This window comes from Homarus americanus, unplaced genomic scaffold (genome assembly GCF_018991925.1).
Source record: "Homarus americanus isolate GMGI-L3 unplaced genomic scaffold, GMGI_Hamer_2.0 scaffold45562, whole genome shotgun sequence".
NCBI lineage: Eukaryota > Metazoa > Arthropoda > Malacostraca > Decapoda > Nephropidae > Homarus > Homarus americanus.
In genome coordinates, this window is record NW_024744839.1 from 554,901 (window position 1) to 577,834 (window position 22,934).

The window sequence follows — 22,934 nt, forward strand, 5'->3', positions numbered from 1 at the left end:
GAGTGTGGGTAACGGTGGGTGAGTGTGGATGATGGTGGATGGGTGTGGATGATGACGGTGGATGAGTGGATGATGATGATGGATGAGTGTGGATAATTGTGGATGATGGTGGGTGAGTGTGGATGATGGTGGATGAGTGTGGATAATGGTGGGTAAGTGTAGATGATGGTGGGTGAGTGTGGATGATGGTGGATGAGTGTTGATGTGTGTGGACGACGATGGTTAAGTGTGGATGACGATGGGTGAGTGTGGATGAGTGTGGACGACGATGGGTGAGTGTGGATGAGTGTGGACGACGATGGTTGAGTGTGGATGACGATGGGTGAGTGTGGATGACGATGGGTGAGTGTGGACGACGATGGTTGAGTGTGGATGACGATGGGTGAGTGTGGATGACGATGGGTGAGTGTGGATGACGATGGGTTAGTGTGGATGCTCCAGTCTTCTAGTTTATCTTATAATCTACCAGTGTTCAGGTAATGTGAGATTGGCCAGGCGCCAGTGAGCCTACTAGACGAGTGTGTGTGTGTGTGTGTGTGTGTGTATGTGTGTGTGTATGTGTGTATACATGTGTGTGTGTGTGTATGTGTGTGTGTGTGTGTGTGTGTGTATGTGTGTGTGTATTGTGTATGCTCCATATGTATGTATAAACGGTTATTAATAGAGTTGCAGCCGGTGGCTGAAAATATGAGCTTATTTGATTTAGACATAATAATGATATAATATGCATTGAATACATTTACAGGGCTGTACAGTACATAAATCAGGAGTTATTTATTATTTTAACAATAGATGGGATGGTGCTGTTCTTATATCTATCGGTGCGGGCTCTTATGGGCTGAATTTTGTTGTAGTGGCGGACTGCGCGAGTTGGGTGGTGGGCTGCAGGTGGCAGGAGGTGGCGATGGCGAGGGTGGTGCAGTAGTCCACTGCTAAGCTGTGTGAAGTGTGTGTATGTATGTATGTGTGTGTGTGTGTGTGTGTGTGTGTGTGTGTGTGTGTTGTGTGTGTGTATGTGTGTGTGTGTGTATGTGTGTGTGTGTGTGTGTGTGTGTGTATGTGTGTGTGTGTGTGTGTGTGTGTGTGTGTGTGTATATATGTAATAATGTGTGTGTGTTTGTGTGTGTGTGTAGGAAAGGAGTGCGTGCGCGTGTGTGTGTGTGTAATAATAATAATAATAATGTGTGTGTGTGTGTGTGTGTGTGTAGGGGAGAAAGTGTGTGTGTATGTGTGTGTGTGTGTGTATGCGTGTGTGTGTGTCTGCGTGTGTATGTATGTATGTATGCTTGTAATGGCAATGGCAGCAGCCAGCATGTATGTATGTTATAATTAAATGGGATTATCATGAGAACTAAGCTGTTAAGAAATAAATTCGGAGTTTCATGTTTATTGGTTGAGATGATTCACGGTGATTCATTAATAATATAAACTTATCTCTCAGACTTATTGTGAAAACCACCTGTTCCTCACCGTTCTTCATAGTCTTCCTCCGTGGCACTATACAGGGTGCCAGTGGGTGTAAGAAAGATTGCCAGACAAATGAACATTGACCGGTAGAGAGAGAGAGAGAGAGAGGGATCTATGTGACGTCATGAGTGACCTCCACAGGCACCTCCGACAGCTTCCAGTCTATCGATGAATCGTGTTTTTTCTTGTATGTTTGTTTTTAAGTCGGTGTGAACTAAGGGTGGCCAGAGCCTTTACACATGCCACGCAGCTGAGAGTGGCTTGGTGCGACACGTTACACAGCTCCGTTTTGTTTAGTATAGTTTAGTGTTTCTAGCGAGTCTTATGTTACATATACTGTAGGTGTTTATTGAGTCTATACATCTCTCTGTTTGTATTGTTTACTTATTCACCGAGTTATTGGTTTATCTTTTAAGGTTCTTTCAGAGAGCAGCTGGTCATGTTAACACAAGAGATAAGATATTAGTAAGACTTGACACTAGAGAAGTTCTTTTGACTCCATCACGAAACACATAACCATGGCGATAAGAAATATACCCTAAGCATTGAAATACTCCAGCAATATAAGGTAAGGAAGGTTAATTTTCTTAGTAGTGTTCTTGTTGATGAGCTATGACGTCTTGGTCTCGTCTCCAGCTCGTGTATACATCCCCTGCTTATACTGTAAACGATAACAAGTGTCGATTACACCTTAATGGATGGGTCTGACTCCTACTGTGGACGACTACTTGGCCTCGGGTGTTTACAATAATCTCTGTTAAGGTTAGGTTAGGTAAGCTTTGGTTAAATTAGGGTCAAGTTTTGTTAGATTAGGGTTAGTTTAGGTTAGGTTTGGGTCAAGTTTTGTTAGATTAGGGTTAGGTTAGGTTAAATTAGGGTAAAGTTTTGTTAGATTAGGGTTAGGTTAGGTTAAATTAGGGTCAACTTTGTTAGATTAGGGTTAGGTTAGGTTTGGGTCGAGTTTTGTTAGATTAAGGTTAGGTTTAGGTTAGAGCAGTATGTTATGTTATTTTAAGTTATGTTAGGTTAAGGTAGCGTTAAATTAGGTTAGGCAAGGTTAGGGTTAGCATTAGGGTGGATAATCTTAAAGTGCAGCTTATCTTTATCAACCCATAAACACCAAAGCTTAACAACCCCGGATAAGTCCTTATCACGTGACTGACACGCACACACACACACACACACTCAGGGGTCACCTGCGTATCACTGACGATTACAGAGCGGCGGTCCGGTAAGTGCTACCAGCATACTCTGTCAAGGCCTGGGCTATCTTGTCCTGTGGAAATAGTCCCTGCTGGTCCTGAGGTACAATATTACTATTTTTACAGCTGCTGATGGTAACACTGATAGTACACCAGTGGGAGATTACTTTGGATCACTTGAACATTAGCCCATGAACTTATTTATCCTGATGATTAAACATCCTAAAACTGCCTGGTAGGGTTAGGCTCGGTTAGGTTAGGTTAGGTTATACTAGGTTACGTTAGAGCTATGGATGTAAATTTTAAGGTGAAATGTCGAGGTAGGGAACGAACTTGCAACAGCGACCACAAAGAAATTAGATTCCAGTTAGATTTTCAGGTCAGACGTAAAGGGAATTCCATTAAAGTCCCAGATTTCAGAAGGGCAAACTTTGATAGTTTAAAGAGGCAGCTGAGAGAGGGGGTATCACGCTTGGATGTGAACCAAGATGACACCGACCTGATAACGAGATCTGAGATTGCCGAGTTCCACGACAATTTAAATAACGAGTTACTTAATGCACAAAGGCAGAACATACCATACAAAAAACTCAGATCAGACAACAATGACCCTAAATGGATAAATAATTATTTAAAGAACATTATTGGCCAAAGGAAGGCTATAGGTAGAAGGATAAATCGTGGCGAATTTTACCTCCGGGAGTATTATAAGGTATTGGCCGGTAGGGTTAAGACCGAGATAAGAAAAGCCAAGAGGAACTATGAACTGAAGGTAGCAGGGGAGGCGAAAACAAACCCCAAAGGATTCTACCAAATGTATCAAACTAAAACACGAGATAAGAGTGGACCAATACGTTCAGATACCGGCGAGCTAACTGATAATGATGGAGAAATGAGCAATAATCTGAATAAATATTTTTCAACAGTTTTCACCACCGAAAATTTAAACATGATACCCGAGGCACCGACTCTATTCAGAGATAGTGAAGAAAACAAATTAAGCGAGATAGTAGTGACTAGTAACGATGTTAATAAGCAAATAGATAAACTGAAGCCTAATAAGTCACCTGGTCCCGATGAGATATTTGCCAGAGTATTAAAGATATGTAAGGATGAGCTTAGTATGCCCTTAGCAAAGTTGTTTAACGTGTCATTAAAAACAGGTGTCGTGCCAGAATCCTGGAGGATAGCGAATGTAATACCGATTTTCAAGAAGGGGGATAGATCACTATCCTCTAACTACCGCCTAATCAGTCTAACATCAATAGTAGGTAAATTACTAGAATCAATTATTTCAAACTCTATTCGAAACCACCTGGAGAGGCACAAGTTGATCAATGATTCCCAACATGGCTTCACAAGCAGGCGTTCATGTCTAATTAATCTATTAATATTCTTTTCATCAGTTTTCGAGTCTGTGGACGAGGGGCACAATTATGATGTGGTATATCTCGACTTTAGCAAAGCCTTCGACAGAGTCCCCCACGAAAGACTAATTAGAAAGGTAGAAGCACATGGCATCAAAGGTAATATCCTTAAATGGATTAGGGCGTGGTTACAGGACAGGAAACAGCGAGTGAGCATTAACGGCACTAAATCCCATTGGAGCAACGTCACTGGTGGAGTTCCCCAAGGCTCAGTACTTGGACCATTATTATTTATTATATACATAAACGACATAGATATCGGCATAGACAGCAACATAAGTAAATTTGCTGATGACACCAAAATAGGCTGTATAAATAAATCTGATGAGGACTCCACAAAACTACAGGAAGATCTAAACAAATTTTTCGACTGGTCTGAAAAATGGCAGATGAAATTCAACGTGGACAAACGTAAAGTACTCAGTATAGGAGATGCAAACAGGGAAACCAGTTACCAGATGAACAACGATGCCATTGAAAAATCCGACTGCGAGAGAGATTTAGGAGTAATGATAAGTAGGGACCTTAAGCCAAGTAAACAATGTATATTTGCTCGAAACAAGGCTAATAAAGTACTTGGGTTCATACAAAGGAGTGTTGGTTACAAGACTAGCGAAGTCATCCTAAAACTATATCTTGCACTTGTGAGACCTCACTTGGATTACGCAGTTCAATTCTGGTTACCTTATTACAGAATGGATATAGAATCATTGAAAGAATCCAGAGGAGAATGACAAGACTAATCCCGGGCAATAGAACCTTGAATACAGAGACAGGTTAAGATCTTAATTTGCACTCCTCGAGAGACATATAGAGTGAGGGGCGACATAATAGAGGTGTATAAATGGAAGTCAGGTTAAAACAAAGGGGACATTACAAAAGGTACTCAAACTATCCAACCAGGAGCGAACTTCTGTAACAATGGTTTTAAATTAGACAAATTTAACACCCTGCGTGAAATTGGTAAACACTGGTTTGGAAACAGAGTAGTGGGATGAGTGGAACAAGTTACCAAATATCATTAACTCGAATACGCTGAATAGCTTCAAACATAGGTTGGATGCTTATATGAGCAAATAGGTTAAGTATAAATGGACTGCCCAGTATGGGTCAATAGGCCGGCTGCAGCTTCCTTCCATTTATGTTCTTATGTTTCTGGTTCGCCATTTGCCATTAGTTTTATTTCAAATTACAATTATGTTTTGTGACTTGTAATTCAATAATTCTGTTGTTGAACTAGTTTAAACTTCTGAATGTTAAGTTAATACTAGGGTTTAATGATATACTAGTCCTGGAATTTCGGGGCTTCCCCAGCACCCTTAGGGCGCAAGTAGGTCTTACCTAGAAGCTGTTAATACTAGTTGTATCGTACAGTTATTGTGGTTTTAGTTTTATTTAGTTCAATTACTCTTGACACACACACACACACACAGACAGGTGACAGACACAGGTGTTGGTCTGTGGTGAGGAAGGTGCAGGGAAGGCAGGGTACGAGGTCGATGGTGCCCATGCCCGGGTACTTAACATCTATAGGTGTACAGTATACTTCACTATAAAGGTCTGTGTCAACCAGAGTGTTGCGTCTTTCTTAAGCATTAACTGTTGGACGTCTTGTGTAGGATCGACTTAGAAACTCTCTGAAGACCCTGTTGGTGAGAGACGCAGAGGGTGTGGAGAGGCGACACGCATACAGTATGTTGCCGTCTGAAGGACGAATAATCTTACCTATACGTGGGTGTGTGCTTATCACACAAATACGGGTAGTCCACTTTTTGTTTATATTAACGATTCATTTTATTTTCAGATAAATTATTAAGCACATTCATCACAAGACGAGGGACGGTGTGGTGGCAAACCCAAATAATCTAAACAGCCGTTGGAAGAATTATTAATCAGTTTATAGAAGCAGGAAATGCACATAAGCAGTTAAGTAGCGGACCACCTAAAAGTTATTATCAGCAACAATCGTCCAGGCTTCTCCTTCAGCACACTCAATTAACACCTGGGTAACCTCTCGTCGTGTGATGAGGTCAGTGGTGAGTCTTGTATGTGTGTGAGTTGATTAACCGTATATTATTTTAAGTCACAAACTAACCTGTTAACGTTTATTTACAATTGACATAAGGACAGTCGTGGCCTTCAGGCACAAATATACAAAAAACAAGTACTGACTACATTAGCCAGTCAGCACAGCTTCCTCAAAAAACAGTGTCACCAGATAGCATCAAGGAGCTCCTTAATGCTTGACTAGCGTCGACTTAAATAAGTGTGCCAGCCTCAATTTCTAAACTATCTGCCTTCACTTGTAATAAAGTTTTATTCTATATTTAACCCAACCAAACCAATGCCGTAATGTAAACGTAATAACTTACCCTAAACCAAAACCCAACACTAACGTAACCTATCCTAAACTAACGTAACCTAACACTCAACGTAACCTACACTAAACTATAACGTAAATGCAACGTAACCTAACACAACGTAACCTGTTGTACTAAACTATAACGTACGCAAACAAAATCTCAAACGTAACCTAAACCGCAATCTCCCTAGGTATAGCGTTTAAAGTTTTATCATAATGTAGAATAAACTAACTGTAATCATCATGTTGAACCTCTAAAAAACAGAACTCTTTATACAGATATTAAGATTTAATAATTGATTTAATGATATAACCTTTTTTTTTTTTTAATAATATTTTGTAAATCTCTAATAGTGTTTTTGGTCTCACAGAATGGAGTCAATTTGCTTCTGTGAAAACTGGAAGAGCAATATTATGGTGAAAGAGAGCGGGCATTAACAAAGAAATGAAGACGAAGTGAAATGACAATATTATTGGGCGGAAGAGAGGTGAAGGGAAGTATTATACTGCCGTGTTTCCGATATTTCTCTCTCTTCGGAAAATAAAAATATAAAAAATGTAATAACAGAAAAATACAAAGAAAATGTCTCATAGTTCATTTTAATACTGAGATGGTCGACTCTAGTTACAAAATATGCGGAAGTAATCATTCTCTGTTGGCCTCTGCTGTTGTTTATGCCATACGCCACTGCGCTGGCGGACAACAGGTACGGATTACTGAACAGACGTGAGGATTATCTTCGCTTTCGCCGAATCAAACAGACAGACACAGAGGTATTAACAGGTGTACGAGTATAAATCCAACTCTCTTTCAATTAATAAGTAATAGATCAAGATTAATGTTGTATTAATTTAGTATTTAAATGTGATAAATTATTGTCCGTGAGGCAGCGTGACGTGTTAGCAAGAAGCGACATCAATAAAAAAATAATTCTTGGCTCAATATTCCCGGTGGAGATATTAAAAAGACTTATAACGTTATCTTATCTTCATATGCACCAGACGGTTTACTTTTTATATGACTTCAAACACGAATTTTTGTGTTGCTTGTTCACTTGTCTATACCTGTTTGCAAATGTGTGTGTGTGTGTGGCAGAGAGGGACCAGTACGATTTATCGACATTTTCTCCGACACGTTCACAACACCTCTAAGTAATGGCACCAACCAACATGTGTTTTAACCACTGAATTCTCACACGCTGCCATCATCTCTAAGGATAAGTGAACTTGGCTACCGCGAGTACTGTTGACTGATATACCGGAAACTCTTAGTGATATTTGTTTATTTTCAGCACGTTTATGTTAATGTTTTTATTGCGCCCAACAACTATGGTCTTTAAGCAAGTGTAAATAAGTTTAGTAATTAAGACCTTCTATTAACAGTGAAAAGCCGCTATCTTGTGTTTTGAATCTAAGAACATAAATACTGTACCGATGCTCATTTGTTTGTTGTTATCACCTGTTGCTGGGGTTGGGTTCCACTGCCTCTCATCGTTGTTACCCACTCTTCATGAATACAAGATTGGAGTGAGTGATGACCACGAGGTCTGTAGGCGATCATTATACACGACCATACACCAGTGCCAGATTTAGACCTGTGGCGGCCCATGGGCAGCCTCAGGAGGCCCCCTCATTATAACTACCCAAGAGGGTGGGTGGCGAGTGAAGGAGCCTAAATTGGAGTTCCAGGGGTTGTAAGCCCCCGGAAAATTTTGAAATTTGAACACTTTTGGAGAATTTTTGAAGCCATATGCAGTTATATTAAAGATATTAAAAATATACGGTTCATAGGGAAAACCAGGGTATTCATGAATTTCAAGGAGTAGCTAGCCCACTTATCAATTCTTCTTGCTGAACATAGTTTTTTACGTGATGGACAAGATAAATATGAATTTTAAAGAATGAAAAATAAAAGTAATCCAAATGAATAAACAGATAAATAAAATATTGTAATATGTGTGGAGGCTCCCCCAAGAAGGCTCCACTTTGCCCACTCTGAATCCGGCCCCGTTATGCATTACCTCACCATCATGGGTCATGCATACACACTGCACGGACTTAATTAATCCTGGGTTTTGTCCATATACCTGAGCAGGGTCATGGTACATAGCTCACCGATCATGCGGGTCATACATAGCTGTTTTTAAGTTGTGGGTTATGATCATGGCCCAAGAGTTAATTTAAGTGGTGTCGTCTTTATGCACACATTATTCGTGACATTTAAAATCCGTCATGCAGCAGCAGGAGGGAGGAACCTTCACCTGCCAGGTATGCGTTAATAACTAATAATTATGGACACATTACCGGGTAACTGGTGTTAAGGTCGAGCGTTGTAGGTCGGGGATAATTCAGGTGTATTTAGCTGATGGATAATAAGTGATGAGATATTAAGACTTAAGAGACAGATGTTACGCATGGGCGGTGTAAATATACAACACAAACCATTAGAGATAACACAGACCCCGTGTGTATTACCTCACTATAAGAGATATCTATACAAATTCAAACAGGCCTGGGTGAGGTGGTGCAATGAGCGACCTTTAATAATGATGACTCTGGACCTAAATTCAACTGCAGGTCAGGTGGGCAGGTATACCCTGGGCAAAGCACATCAGGTGGGCGCGAGTTTATACCCAAAGTTGTTCTGAGCAGGATGATGAGGTATCAGGCTTAACGCTAGTGTGGAGAGAGGTGAGGGAAGAAGGGGAGGAGAGAGGTGGGAGGGAGGAGGGGAGGAGAGAGGTGAGGGAGGAGGGGGGAGGAGAGAGGTGAGGGAGGAAGGGAGTGAGAGAGGTGAGGGGAGGAGGGGGAGACTTTTAATGTAGGTGAGGAGAGAGGGGAGACTGTAATGTATGTGTGAGGAGAGAGGTGAGGAGACTGTGAGTATGTGTGAGGAGAGAGGTGAGGGGAGACTGTAATGTGTGAGAGGAGAGGTAGGGGACTACAAAGTGTGAGGAGAGAGGGAGGGAGACTTTAATGTGAGAGAGAGGAGGGGAGACTTAATGTGTGGAGAGAGGGGAGATGCAGAGAGAGGGAGGGGAGACTAATGTATGTGTGGGGAGAGAGGTGAGGGGAGACTTAATGTGGAGGAGAGAGAGGAGAGACGAAGGGAGGGGAGAGAGGGGAGGAGATTAATGTGTGTGGGAGGAGAGAGGGGAGGAGAGACAAGAGGTGAGAGGGAGGAAGACTAAGAATGGGGAGGAGAGAGGTGAGGGGAGACGAATGTATGTGGGAGGGAGGGAGAGACTTAATGTATGTAGAGAGAGGTGAGGGAGAGACTTTAATGTGTGAGGAGAGGAGGAAGACTTTAATGCATGTGTGAGGAGAGAGGTGAGGGAGACTGTAATGTATGTGTGAGGAGAGAGGGGAGACTTAATGTATGTGGAGGAGAGAGGTGAGGGGAGACGTGTGTGTGAGAGAGGGGAGACTTGTATGTGAGGAGAGAGGGGAGACTTTAATGTGGGAGAGAGAGGTGAGGGGAGACTTAATGTGTGGGAGGGGAGAGAGGGGAGGGGAGGGGAGGAGAGAGGGGAGACTTATGTAGGGAGAGAGGTGAGGGGAGACGAAGGGGGTGAGGGGAGAGAGGGGGAGGGGAGACTTGAAGGGGGGGAGGAGAGAGGATGGGAGACTTTAATGTATGGAGGAGAGAGAAGACTTTAATGTATGTGTGTGAGGAGAGAGGTGAGGGGAGACTTAATGTGTGTGTGAGGAGGAGAGGTGAGGGGAGACTTTAATGTATGTGTGGGAGGAGAGAGGGGAGGGAGAGACTTAATGTGTGTAGGAGAGAGGTGAGGGGAGACTTAATGTGGGGAGAGAGAGGGGAGACTTAATGTGTGGAGGGGAGAGAGGTGGGGAGACTTTTATGTGTGGGAGGAGAGAGGTGAGGGGAAGACTTTTAATGTATGTAGAGAGAGGAGGGGAGACTTTAATGTGTGTGGGAGAGAGGGGGAGACGAATGTGTGTGAGGGAGAGAGGTGAGGGGAGACTTTTAAGGTATGTGAGGAGAGAGGTGAGGGGAGATTTAATGTATGAGAGAGAGTGTGTGAGAGAGAGAGGAGACAATGTGTGAGAGAGAGGCTTTAATGTAGAGAGAGAGTAATGTGTGAGGAGAGACTAATGTGTGGGAGAGAGAGACTGTAATGTGTGAGAGAGAGGTGAGGGGAGACTTAATGTATGTGTGAGAGAGGTGAGGGGAGACTGTAATGTGTGTGAGGAGAGAGGTGAGGGAGACTTAATGTATGTGGAGAGATGAGAAGAGATGTGTGAGGAGAGACTTAATGTGTGAGAGAGAGGTGAGAGACATGTGTGGAGAGAGAGAGGAGATGTAATGTATGTGAGAGAGAGACTTAATGTGTGAGAGAGAGGACTAATGTGTGAGAGTAATGTATGTGTGAGTGTATGTGTGTAGAGAGAGGAGAGAGGTGAGGGACTTTAATGTATGTGTGAGAGAGGGAGATGAAGGGAGAGAGGTGAGGGGGAGGAGAGGTGAGGGGAGACTTAATGTGTGAGAGAGAGGTGAGGGGAGACGAATGTATGTGTGAGAGAGAGGTGAGGAGATTTTGAATGTATGTGTGAGGAGAGAGGTGTGAGGGAGACTTAATGTGTGTGTGAGGAGAGAGGTGAGGGAGATTTTAATGTGTGTGTGAGAGAATGTGAGGAGCATTTTAATGTGTGTGAGGAGAGTGAGAGAGACTTAATGTGTGTGTGTGAGAGAGAGGTGAGAGACTTTAATGCATGTGAGAGAGAGGAGACGTAATGTATGTGTGTGAGAGAGAGGTGAGGAGACGTGTGAGGTGAGAGGTGAGACATTTTAATGTGTGTGAGGAGAGAGTGTGAGGGAGAGGGGAGGAGAGATTAATGTGTGAGTGAGAGGTACTGTAATGTATGTGTGGAGGAGAGGTGAGGGGAGCTTGTAATGTGTGTGAGGAGAGAGGTGAGGAGATTTGAATGTGTGTGTGAGGAGGGGAGATCTTTAATGTATGTGTGAGAATGAGTGGTGAGGAGACTGTAATGCATGTGTGAGGATATATGAGACTTTAATGTGTGTGTGTGAGTGAGAGAGTGAGACAATGTGTGTGTGAGAGAGTGAATGTGTGTGTGAGAGGCAGGAGACTTAATGTATGTGAGAGAGAGATAATGTATGTGTGGAGAGAGAGACATGTAATGTGAGGGCATGTGTGTGTGACACAATGTGTGTGAGAGATATGGGGAGGAGAGGTGAGGGAGACGTATGTGTGGGGAGGAGAGAGGTGAGGGGAGCATTGCAATGCATGTGTGAGGAGAGAGGTGAGGACATTTTAATGCATGCGGGGTGAGTGAGTGCGAGGACACTGCAATGTGTGTGAGTGAGTATATATGCGAGGAGACACTGCAATGTGAGGTGTGAGAGTGAGACACGTGTGAGGAGAGTGTGAGGAGCATTTTAATGTGAGTGTGAGAGAGACACGTAATGTGAGAGAGTGAGACATTGTAATGTATGTGAGGAGATTTTTAATGTGTGAGAGGAGAGGAGAGGTGAGGAGGAGAGACTTTTAATGTGAGGAGAGGTGAGGGGAGATTTAATGTGAGAGAGAGGTGAGGGGAGACTACGATGTGTGAGGAGAGAGAGGGAGACTAAGTATGTGTGAGGAGAGAGTAGGAGAATGGTGTGTGAGAGAGGTGAGGAGACTTTAATGCTGTGTGAGAGAGATATGCGAGGAGCATGTGTGAGTGAGTGAGTGTGAGGAGACTTAATCATGTGTGAGAGAGAGGAGAGACTTAACATGTGTGAGAGAGAGTGGAGACTTAATGTATGTGTGAGAGGTGAGGGACAATGTATGTGTGAGGAGAGAGGGGAGATTGTGTGAGGAGAGAGGGGAGGGGAGACATGTGAGAGAGAGGGGAGACATGTGTGTGAGGGGAGAGAGGTGAGGAGACTAATGTGTGTGGGGAGAGAGGTGAGGGGACATTTTAATGTATGTAGGAGAGAGGTGGGGAGGGGAGAGAGAGGTGAGAGACTTAATGTATGTGGAGGAGAGAGGTGAGGGGAGACTTTAATGTATGTGTGAGAGAGTGTGTGAGGAGAGACTTTAATGTGTGAGAGAGGTGAGGGGAGACAATGTGAGAGAGGGAGAGAGAGGGAGTAATGTGTGTGAGGAGAGAGGGGAGATGTAATGTGTGTGAGAGGTGAGAGTAATGTGAGAGGTGAGGGGAGACTTTATGTGTGAGAGAGGAGGGAGAGGAGGACAATGTGAGGTGAGAGGAGACTGTAATGTGAGGTGAGAGGTGAGGACTTTGATGTATGTGTGGAGGAGAGAGGTGAGGAGACTGGTAATGTAGAGAGGTGAGGGAGATCTGTAATGTATGGGTGGAAGAGAGGTGAGGGAGACTGCAATGTGTGAGGAGAGAGGTGAGGGAGATCGTAATGTGTGGGAGGAGAGAGGTGAGAGATGAATGCGTGAGGTGAGAGATTGTAATGTGTGTGAGGTGAGGTGAGGGGAGACAACAGAGGAAGAGGTGAGAGATTGCAATGTGTGAGTGGGAGAGGTGAGAGAGGTAATGTGTGAGAGAGTGAGGACATTTAATGTAGAGGTGAGAGGTGAGGGGAGACTTTAATGTATGTGTGGAGAGAGGCGTGAGGAGATTGCAATGTATGTGTGTGAGGAGAGGTGTGAGCATTTAATGTATGTGTGAGGAGAGGTGAGGATGTGGCGTGAGGCATGTGGGAGAGAGGTGAGGAGACTGCGGAAATGATGTGGAGGAGACTTAATGTATGTAAATGTATGTGATGAGGTGAGGGAGACAATGTGAGAGGGAGGGGACATGTAATGTGAGAGACTGATGTGTGAGGTGTGTAATGTGAGGGGAGACGTGAATGTATGTGGGAGAGGAGAGAGAGGGGGACACGAATGGGAGGAGAGAGGGAGGGAGACTTAATGTGTGTGGAGGAGAGGGGTGAGGGAGACGTGAGAGAGAGAGGTGAGGGAGGTGAGGGATATTGTGAGAGGTGAGGGACATTTTAATGTGAGTGTATATTTAATGCATGTGTGAGGAGAGAGATGGTATTTTAATGGTGAGAGAGAGGTGAGGTAGATGAAATGTGAGAGAGAGAGAGAGGTGAGACTTTAATGTATGTGGGAGGAGAGAGAGGTGGTGAGAGGTGAGATGATGTATGTGTGAGGAGAGAGGTGAGGGGAGACTTAATGTATGTGTGAGAGAGAGGTGGGGAGAAAATGTAATGTGTGAGAGAGTGTGGAGACTTTAATGTATGTGTGAGGAGAGAGGTGAGGGGAGACTTTAATGTATGTGTGAGGGGAGGTGAGAGGGGAGGGAGAATATGGGAGGAGAGAGAGAGGTGTGAGAGATTTTAATGTATGTGAGGAGAGAGGTGAGGAGATTTTAATGTGTGTGTGAGAGTGTGAGGAGACTGAATGTATGTGATGAGAGATGAGGGAGACTTTAATGTATGTGTGTGATAATTGAGAGATGTGTGAGGGAGGAGACTTTAATGCATGTGTGAGAAGAGAGGTGAGAGATGCATGTGGAGATGAGAGACTGCATGTGTGATGAGAGAGAGTGTGAGAGACATGTAATGTAGAGATTAAGGTATGTAATGTATGTTGTGAGGAAGAGGTGAGGGGAGAATGTATGTGTGAGGAGAGGTGAGGGAGACTGTATGGGAGGAGAGAGGTGAGACGTGTGAGAGGAGTGAGACACTTTAATGCATGTGTGAGGGGAGACTAATGTGTGTGAGAGTGTGAGGAGGTGAGAGAGGGGAGACTGTGAGAGGGAGGGGAGACATGTGAGAGAGACTTTAATGTATGTGTGAGAGAGAGACATGTGTGAGAGAGGGGAGGAGAATGTATGTGAGAGGGAGGGAGGTGAGGGAGACTTTAATGCATGTGTGGGAGGAGAGAGGTGAGGAGACTGTAATGTGTGAGGGAGAGAGTGTGAGGGGAGATTTTAATGTATGTGTGAGGGAGAGGGAGACAAATGAGGTATGTGAGAGAGTGAGGAGATCATAATGTGTGTGTGGAGGGGAGAGTGTATGTATATTATAATGTGTGAGGGAATGTGTGGTGGGGAGAGGAGGTGGGGGAGACTGAGTGTGTGAGAGTGCGTGAGTGGACTTAATGCGTGTGAGGAGAGAGGGGACACGAATGCGAGGCGAGACGATGTATGGGAGGCGGTGACATGTAATGGTGAGTGAGTGAGAGACATTTTAATGCATGTGTGTGAGGGGAGAGAGGAGGGGAGAGAGTGAGAATGTGTGAGAGAGAGATTAATGTGTGGAGAGAGGTGAGGGGAGACTTTAATGGGAGAGAGGTGAGGGGAGAGATTTAATGTGTGTGAGAGAGAGGTGAGGAGACTTTAATGTGAGAGAGAGTGAGATTTAATGTGAGAGAGAGGAGATTTAATGTGGAGAGAGAGGTGAGGGGAGACGTAATGTGTGGAGGAGAGAGGGGAGATGAGAGGTGAGGGGGAGACTGTAATGTATGTGTGAGAGAGAGTGTGAGGAGACTTTAATGTATGTGTGAGAGAGAGAGGTGATGAGATGTGTGGACTTAATGTGTGTGTGAGGAGATGATTGTTATATAGTGAGGCTAATGTGTGAGAGGAGAGAGAGTGAGACTTTAATGTGTGTGTGTTTTAATGTGTGAGAGAGAGAGGTGAGAGACTTAATGTGTAGAGGAGTAATGTATGTGTGAGGAGAGAGGTAGGGAGACAATGGGAGAGAGAGTAGGACTGTAATGTGAGGAGAGAGGTGAGAGACTTTAAATGTGTGAGGAGAGAGGTGAGGGGAGATTGTGGGAGGAGAGGTGAGGGAGATTTTAATGTATGTGTGAGGAGAGAGGTGAGGGGAAATTTAATGTGTGTGGAGGAGAGAGTGTGAGGGGAGATTCTGACGTGCATGTGTGGAGAGAGAGAGTGGAGGGAGCATTGCAATGCGTGAGGAGAGAGGGAGATTTTAATGTGTGAGGAGGAGTGGTGAGAGACGGTGTGTGAGGAGAGGGTGAGACTGTAATGTATGTGGGGAGGTGAGGAGACGGTAATGTGGCGTGGGATATGGACTTAATGTGTGTGTGAGGAGAGGAGAGTGGCATTTTAATGTGGAGGAGAGAGGTGAGCATTTTAATGTATGTGTGAGAGAGGTACTGTAATGTGAGAGAGAGGTGAGGGAGAATGGTAATGTATGTGTGGAGGGGAGAGAGGTGAGGGGAGACTTTAATGTGTGTGAGGAGAGAGTGTGAGGGAGACTTTAATGTATGTGTGAGAGAGAGGGGTGAGGGGAGACTTTAATGCATGTGAGATATATGAGGAGACTGTAATGCATGTGTGAGAGAGATGTGAGAGACTGTAATGTGTGTGTAGAGATATGAGAGACTTAATGTGTGTGAGAGATGAGAGACTTTAAGTGTGTGTGAGAGAGAGTGAGGAGACTAATGTATGTGAGAGAGAGATGTGAGAGACGAATGTGTGAGAGAGTGTGAGGAGACTGTAATGTGTGAGAGAGAGACTATGTGTGAGAGAGAGTGTGAGGAGAGAGGTGAGGGAGACTTTAATGTATGTGTGAGAGAGAGGTGAGGAGACTGCAATGTATGTGGAGAGAGAGGTGAGGGAGTGTGAGAGAGAGGTGAGGGAGACTTAATGTATGTGGAGAGGAGAGAGGTGAGGAGACTTAATGTGTGGAGGAGAGAGGTGAGGAGACAATGTATGTGTGAGAGAGGAGACTTAATGTAATGTGTGTGTGAGACTTTAATGTGTGAGAGAGAGGAGAGAGGTGAGGGGACATTTAATGTATGTGAGAGAGAGGGGAGACAATGTGAGGTGAGAGGGGAGTAATGTGTGTGTGTGAGGAGAGAGGTGAGGGGAGACAATGTGAGAGTGTGAGGAGAACATGTGGAGGAGAGAGGTGAGGGGAGATAATGTATGTGTGAGAGAGAGGTGAGGGGAGATTTAATAAAGTGTGTGGAGGAGAGGTGAGGGAGACTGTAATGTATGTGTGGAGGAGAGAGGTGGGAGACTTTAATGTATGTGTGAGGAGAGAAGGGGAGAGACTGTAATGTGTGTGTGAGAGAGGTGAGGACTGTAATGTATGTGTGGAGAGAGAGGTGAGGGAAGACTGTAAGTGTGAGGAGAGAGGCATTTAATGTGAGAGATTTAATGTGAGAGAGTGAGACACTTTAATGTGAGAGAGGTGAGGAGAGAGAATGTGTGAGGTGAGAGGTGAGGAGATTTAATGTGTGGAGAGAGAGAGGTGAGGGGAGACTTAATGTGTGAGAGGTGAGAGGTGAGGGGAGACTTAATGTATGTGGGAGAGAGAGGGAGAGACTTAATGTGAGGTGAGAGAGACAGAGAGAGAGGGAGGAGATGCATGTGTGAGGAGAGGTGAGGGGAGAGATTAATGTATGTGAGAGAGAGGTGAGACAATGATGTGTGTGAGAGAGTGTGAGGGGAGACTTTAATGCATGTGTGAGGGAGAGAGGTGAGGAGACTTACATGTGATATGTGAGGAGACTTTAATGCATGTGATGGAGATGGGGAGGGATTTAATGTATGTGGGAGGAGGGGAGAGGAGACTTAATGCATGTGTGAGGGGGATATGCGAGGAGACTTAATGCATGCGTGGAGGAGAGAGGTGAGGAGACCGTAATGGCGTGAGAGTGCGAGAGACTGTAATGTGTGAGTGAGAGGTGAGGAGATTTTAATGCATGTGGTGAGAGAGAGGTGAGGGGAGACTTAATGTGTGTGTGAGAGAGAGTGAGGGGACACTTAATGTATGTGTGAGGAGAGAGTGAGGAGATTTTAATGTGTGGAGGAGAGAGTGTGAGAGTACTTTAATGTATGTGTGAGGGAGAGGTGGGGAGATTTTAATGTATGTGTGTGTGAGAGAGGAGACCATGTGAGGAGAGGTGAGGTTTTAATGCATGTGTGGAGGAGAGAGGATATATTTTAATGTGTGAGGAGAGGTGAGGAAGATTTTAATGCATGTGTGAGGAGAGAGGAGACTTAATGGTGAGAGATTAATGGATGTATTTTAATGCATGTGTAATGTATGTGAGGGGAGACTTTAATGTATGTGAGAGAGTGTGAGGGGAGTAATGTGTGTGAGAGAGGTGAGGCATGTATGTGTGAGAGGAAGACTTTAATGTATGTGAGAGAGGTGAGGGGAGTAATGTAGTGAGAGAGAGAGACTTAATGTGTGAGAGAGAGGTGAGGGGAGACTGTAAATGGGTGAGAGAGGAGACTTAATGTGAGAGAGAGGAGGGGAGACGAATGTGTGAGAGAGGTGAGGGGAGACTTTAATGTAAGGTGTGGAGGAGAGAGGTGAGGGAGACTTTAATGTATGTGTGAGGAGAGAGGTGAGGACTGTAATGTGTGTGAGGGTAATGAGAGACTTAATGTATGTGTGAGAGAGAGGAGACGTGTGAGATTTTAATGTATGTGTGAGAGGTGATGTGTAATGTGTGAGGAGAGAGGTGAGGAGATTTAATGTGAGAGAGAGGTGAGGGGAGATGTAATGTATGTGAGAGAGAGGAGTAATGTATGTGGGAGGAGAGAGGTGAGTAATGGGAGGAGAGGTGAGGGGAGATTGCAATGTATGTGTGAGGAGAGAGGTGAGGGAGACTGTAATGTGTGAGGAGAGGTGAGGGAGACTTTGATGTGTGTGGAGGGAGAGGAGGGGAGACTGGTTGCAGAGAGGTGAGGAGACTTTAATGCATGATGAGATATGTGTGAGTACTTAATGTGTGTGTGTGAGAGAGGTGAGGGGAGACTTAATGTGTGTGGGAGAGAGAGGAGCAGTGAGAGAGAGGTGAGAGACTTAATGTGTGTGTGAGAGAGAGGAGAGAGGTGAGGGGAGATTAATGTATGTGGTGAGAAAGAGAGGTGAGGGAGACTGTAATGTATGTGAGAGAGAGGGATTTAATGTATGTGTGGGAGGAGAGAGGGGAGATGTAATGTGTGTGTGAGGAGAGAGGTGAGGGAGATTCAATGTATGTGGGAGAGAGGTGAGGGAGACTGTAATGTGAGAGACTTTAATGTGTGTGGAGGAGGGAGGGAGATTTTAATGTGAGATGTGAGGTGATGAGAGAGGTGAGAGAGGTAATGTGTGTGAGAGAGGTGAGAGTAATGTATGTGTGAGAGGAGTATGTGAGGAGGGGACTTTAATGTGTGAGGAGAGAGAGAGAGAGAGAGGGACATTTTAATGTGTGAGAGAGAGGGGACTTAATGTATTTTAATGTGTGTGGAGGAGAGGAGGGAGACTTAATGTGTGAGGAGAGAGGTGAGGAGACTAAATGTTGAGAGAGGTGAGGGGAGACTTAATGTATGTAGAGAGAGGAGACTTTAATGTATGTGGAGGAGAGAGGGGTGAGGAGACTTAATGTGTGTGAGATGATGAGACCTTAATGCATGTGTGATGAGATATGAGGGGAGACTTTAATGTATGTGTGAGAGAGATGCGAGGAGACTGCAATGTGTGTGAGATATGAGGAGACTTAATGCGTGTGGTGAGTAGAGATGTGAGAGACTTTTAATGTGTGTGTGAGAGATGAGAGACAGTGTGGGAGGAGAGGTGAGGGGAGTAATGTAGAGAGAGGGGGAGACGAATGTATGTGAGAGAGAGGTGAGAGACTGTAAGAGAGAGAGGATATTTTTAATGTGTGTGGGAGGAGAGAGGTGAGGAGACTTTAATGTGAGAGAGAGAGAGATTTTAATGTATGTGTGGAGGAGAGAGGTGAGACTTTAATGTATGTGTGAGGAGAGAGGTGAGGGAGTTTAATGTGTGTGTGAGGAGAGAGGTGAGGGGAGACTAATGTATGTGAGTGGAGATGAGGAGACTTAAAGTAGATGATATAGGTGAGTGAGACTGTAATGTGTATGTGAGAGAGGTGAGGGGACTTTAATGTGTGTGTGAGGAGAGAGGTGAGAGATTTTAATGTGTGTGAGAGAGTGAGGAGATTTTAATGTGTGTGTGAGAGGTGAGAGTAATGTAAGGGGAGAGAGAGAGGTGAGGGGAGACTTAATGTATGTGTGTGAGGAGAGAGGTGAGGGGAGACAAATGTGTGAGGTGAGAGAGAGTATTGTAATGTGTGTGAGGAGAGGGAGGGGATACTGTAATGTGTGAGAGAGATTGTAATGTGTGTAGAGAGAGGTGAGGGAGATTTACGTATGTGTGTGAGGAGAGAGGTGAGGGGAGACGTAATGTATGTGTGAGGAGAGAGGGAGACTTTAATGTATGTGTGGAGGAGAGAGGAGGAGATTTTGCGATGTGTGAGGGAGAGAGGGGAAGACTGTAATGTATGTGTGAGGAGAGAGGTGAGGGAGACTTTAATGTATGTGTGAGGAGAGAGGTGAGGGGAGACTGTAAGTGTTGTGTGAGGAGGAGGGGGACTTTATTGGAGGAGAGGAGACTGTAATGTGTGTGGAGGAGAGGTGAGGAGACTTTAATGTATGTGAGGAGAGGAGACTTAATGTATGTGTGAGAGAGAGGTGAGGGGAGTTAATGTGAGGAGAGAGGTGAGGAGACTTGTGAGGAGAGAGGTGAGGGAGAGACCAATGTATGTGAGGAGAGAGGTGGGGGAGACTTAATGTGAGGTAGAGGAGGGGAGACTTTAATGTATGGAGGAGAGGTGAGGGAGACTTTAATGTGTGTGTGAGAGAGAGGAGGGACTTTAATGTGTGTGAGGAGAGAGGTCCAATGTATGTGTGAGGAGAGGGGTGAGGGGAGACTTTATGAGGTGAGAGGAGAGGAGACTTTAATGTAGTGTGAGGAGAGAGGTGAGGGGAGACTTTAATGTGTGAGAGGTGAGGGGAGACTTAATGTATGTGTGAGGGAGAGGTGGGGAGACTTAATGTGTGAGGAGAGAGGTGAGGGGAGATTTAATGTTATGGAGTGAATAGAGAGGTGGGGGTGAGTTTGGTGGGGACCAATTGCTTGTCCGTGACATCATTTTTTGTGTTTTGTTGTTGTTTTTGTTGTTCAATAATTTCTGCCTGTGACATCAATAATGCTTTTCTGTGACATCAATAATACTTTATGTGATATCATTGGTAATGCCTGTGACATCAATAATGCTTGTCCGTGACATCAATATCTTGTCCGTGATCAATACTGCCGTGACATCAATAATGTTTGTCTGTGACATCAATAATATTTGTCCGTGACATATACTGTTCGTGACATCAGATAATGCTTTCCATGACATCAATAATATTTTATTCATGACATCAATAATTTTATCCGTGATCAATAATGTTTTGGTATGACATCAATAATAATTTCCATGAGATCGATATTTTATCCGTGACATCAATAATGCTTGCCAGACATCAATACTTGTCCATGACATCAATAATATATCCGTGACAATACCGCCCGTGACATCAATAATTTGTCCGTGACATCGGGTAATACGGTGATGTTGTCGTGACATCAATACTCGCTCGTGACATCAATAATGCTTGTCCGTGACATCAATAATATTGTGTTGGTGTGTTTGGTTTGTTGTTGTTTTGTGGGTGTTTGTGTATCGCGTGACATCAATAATGCTTTGTTGTTTTGTCCGTGACATCAATAATACTCGCGGTTTGTTTGTTGTTTTGTGTTTTGCCGTGACATCAAAATGCTTGTCCATGACATCAATAATATTGTCCATGTGATAAATAAGACGGTCCGTGACATCAATAATAATGCTACTGACATCAATAATCTGTCCTTGACATCATAATGTTTGTCCGTGACATCAATAATACTCGCCCGTGACATCAATGCTTGTTCCGTGACATCAATACTGTCCGCATCAATAATGCTTGTCCGTGTTCAATAATACTCGCCCGCATCAATAATGCTTGTTGTTTTGTCCGTGACATCAATAATAATGGTCCGTATATCAATAATATCGCTCGTGTCATCAATGCTTTTCTATGACATCAATAATACGGTCCGTGACATCAATATTTGTCGGTGACATCAATAAACCGCCCGTGACACGTGTGTGTATCACATTCGGTCCATGAAATCAATATATTTCTGTGTGTTATCAATAATACTCGCCTGTGACATCAATTGTTTGTCCGTGATATCATAATACTCGCCCGTGACATCAATGTTGTCCGTGAGGTCAATAATACTTGTCTGATCAATAATGTTGTCCGTGAATATCAATAATACTTGTCCGTGACATCAATAATACTCGCCCGCATATCAGGTAATGCTTGGTCCAGACATCAATACTTGTCCATGACATCAATACTTATCCGTGAATAATAATACTGCCCGTGACATCACAACCACATACCACAATACATATCCGTGACATCAATAATACTCGCCCGTGACATCAATAATGCTTTAACCGTGATATCGGCTGACTGCCCGTGACATCAATAATGCTTGTCCGTGACATCAAATACTCCCGTGACATCAATAATGTTTCCATGGTATCTTATCTTGTCCGTGACATCAATAATTGTGTCCGTGATATTAATAAGCTTGTCTGTGATATCAATATCTTGTCATGTCATCAATAATGCTTTCTGTGATGTCAATAATGCTTGTCAGTGATCAATAATGCTTGTCTGTGACATCAATAATACTCGTGTATTATTATTGCTTGTGATATCATATAATTGTCCGGGTATCAATAAGTTTAGTCCGTGACATCAATAATACTCGCCCGTGACATCAATAATGCTTGTCCATGACATCAATAATACTTGTCCACATCAATAATACTTGTCCGTGACATACAATAATACTCGCCCGTGACATCAATAATGCTTGTCCGTGATATCAATAATACTCGCCCGTGACATCAATAATGCTTATCCGTGACATCAACTTGTCCGGTGACATCAATAATACTCGCCCGACATCAATAATGCTTGTCCATGACATCAATAATACTGTATGACATCATAATACTTGTCCATGACATCAATAATGCTTGTCCATGACATCAATGCCCCGGACATCATAATGCTTGTCCGTGACATCAATAATACTCGCCCGTGACATCAATAATGCTTGTCCGAGATCAATAATACTTGTCCATGACATCAATAATACTGTCCGGACATCAATAACGCCCGTGTCATCAATACTGCTTGTTGTGACATCAATAATACTCGCCCGTGACAGCAATAATGTTTGGTCCGTGACATCAATAATACTCACCCGTGACATCAATAATACTTGTCCATGACATCAATATCTTTGTCCATGACATCAATAATACTTGTCCGTGACATCAATAATACTCGCCCGTGACATCAATAATGCTTGTCCGTGACATCAATAATACTTCTCCGTGACATCAATAATGCTGCCCGTATCAATAATGCTTGGTCCATGACATCAATAATTTTCCATGACATCAATAATACTATCCGTGACATCAATAATACTGTCCGACATCAATAATACTGTCCTGCATCATAATAATATCCGTGACATCAATACTCGCCCGTGACATCAATAATGCTTGTCCGTGA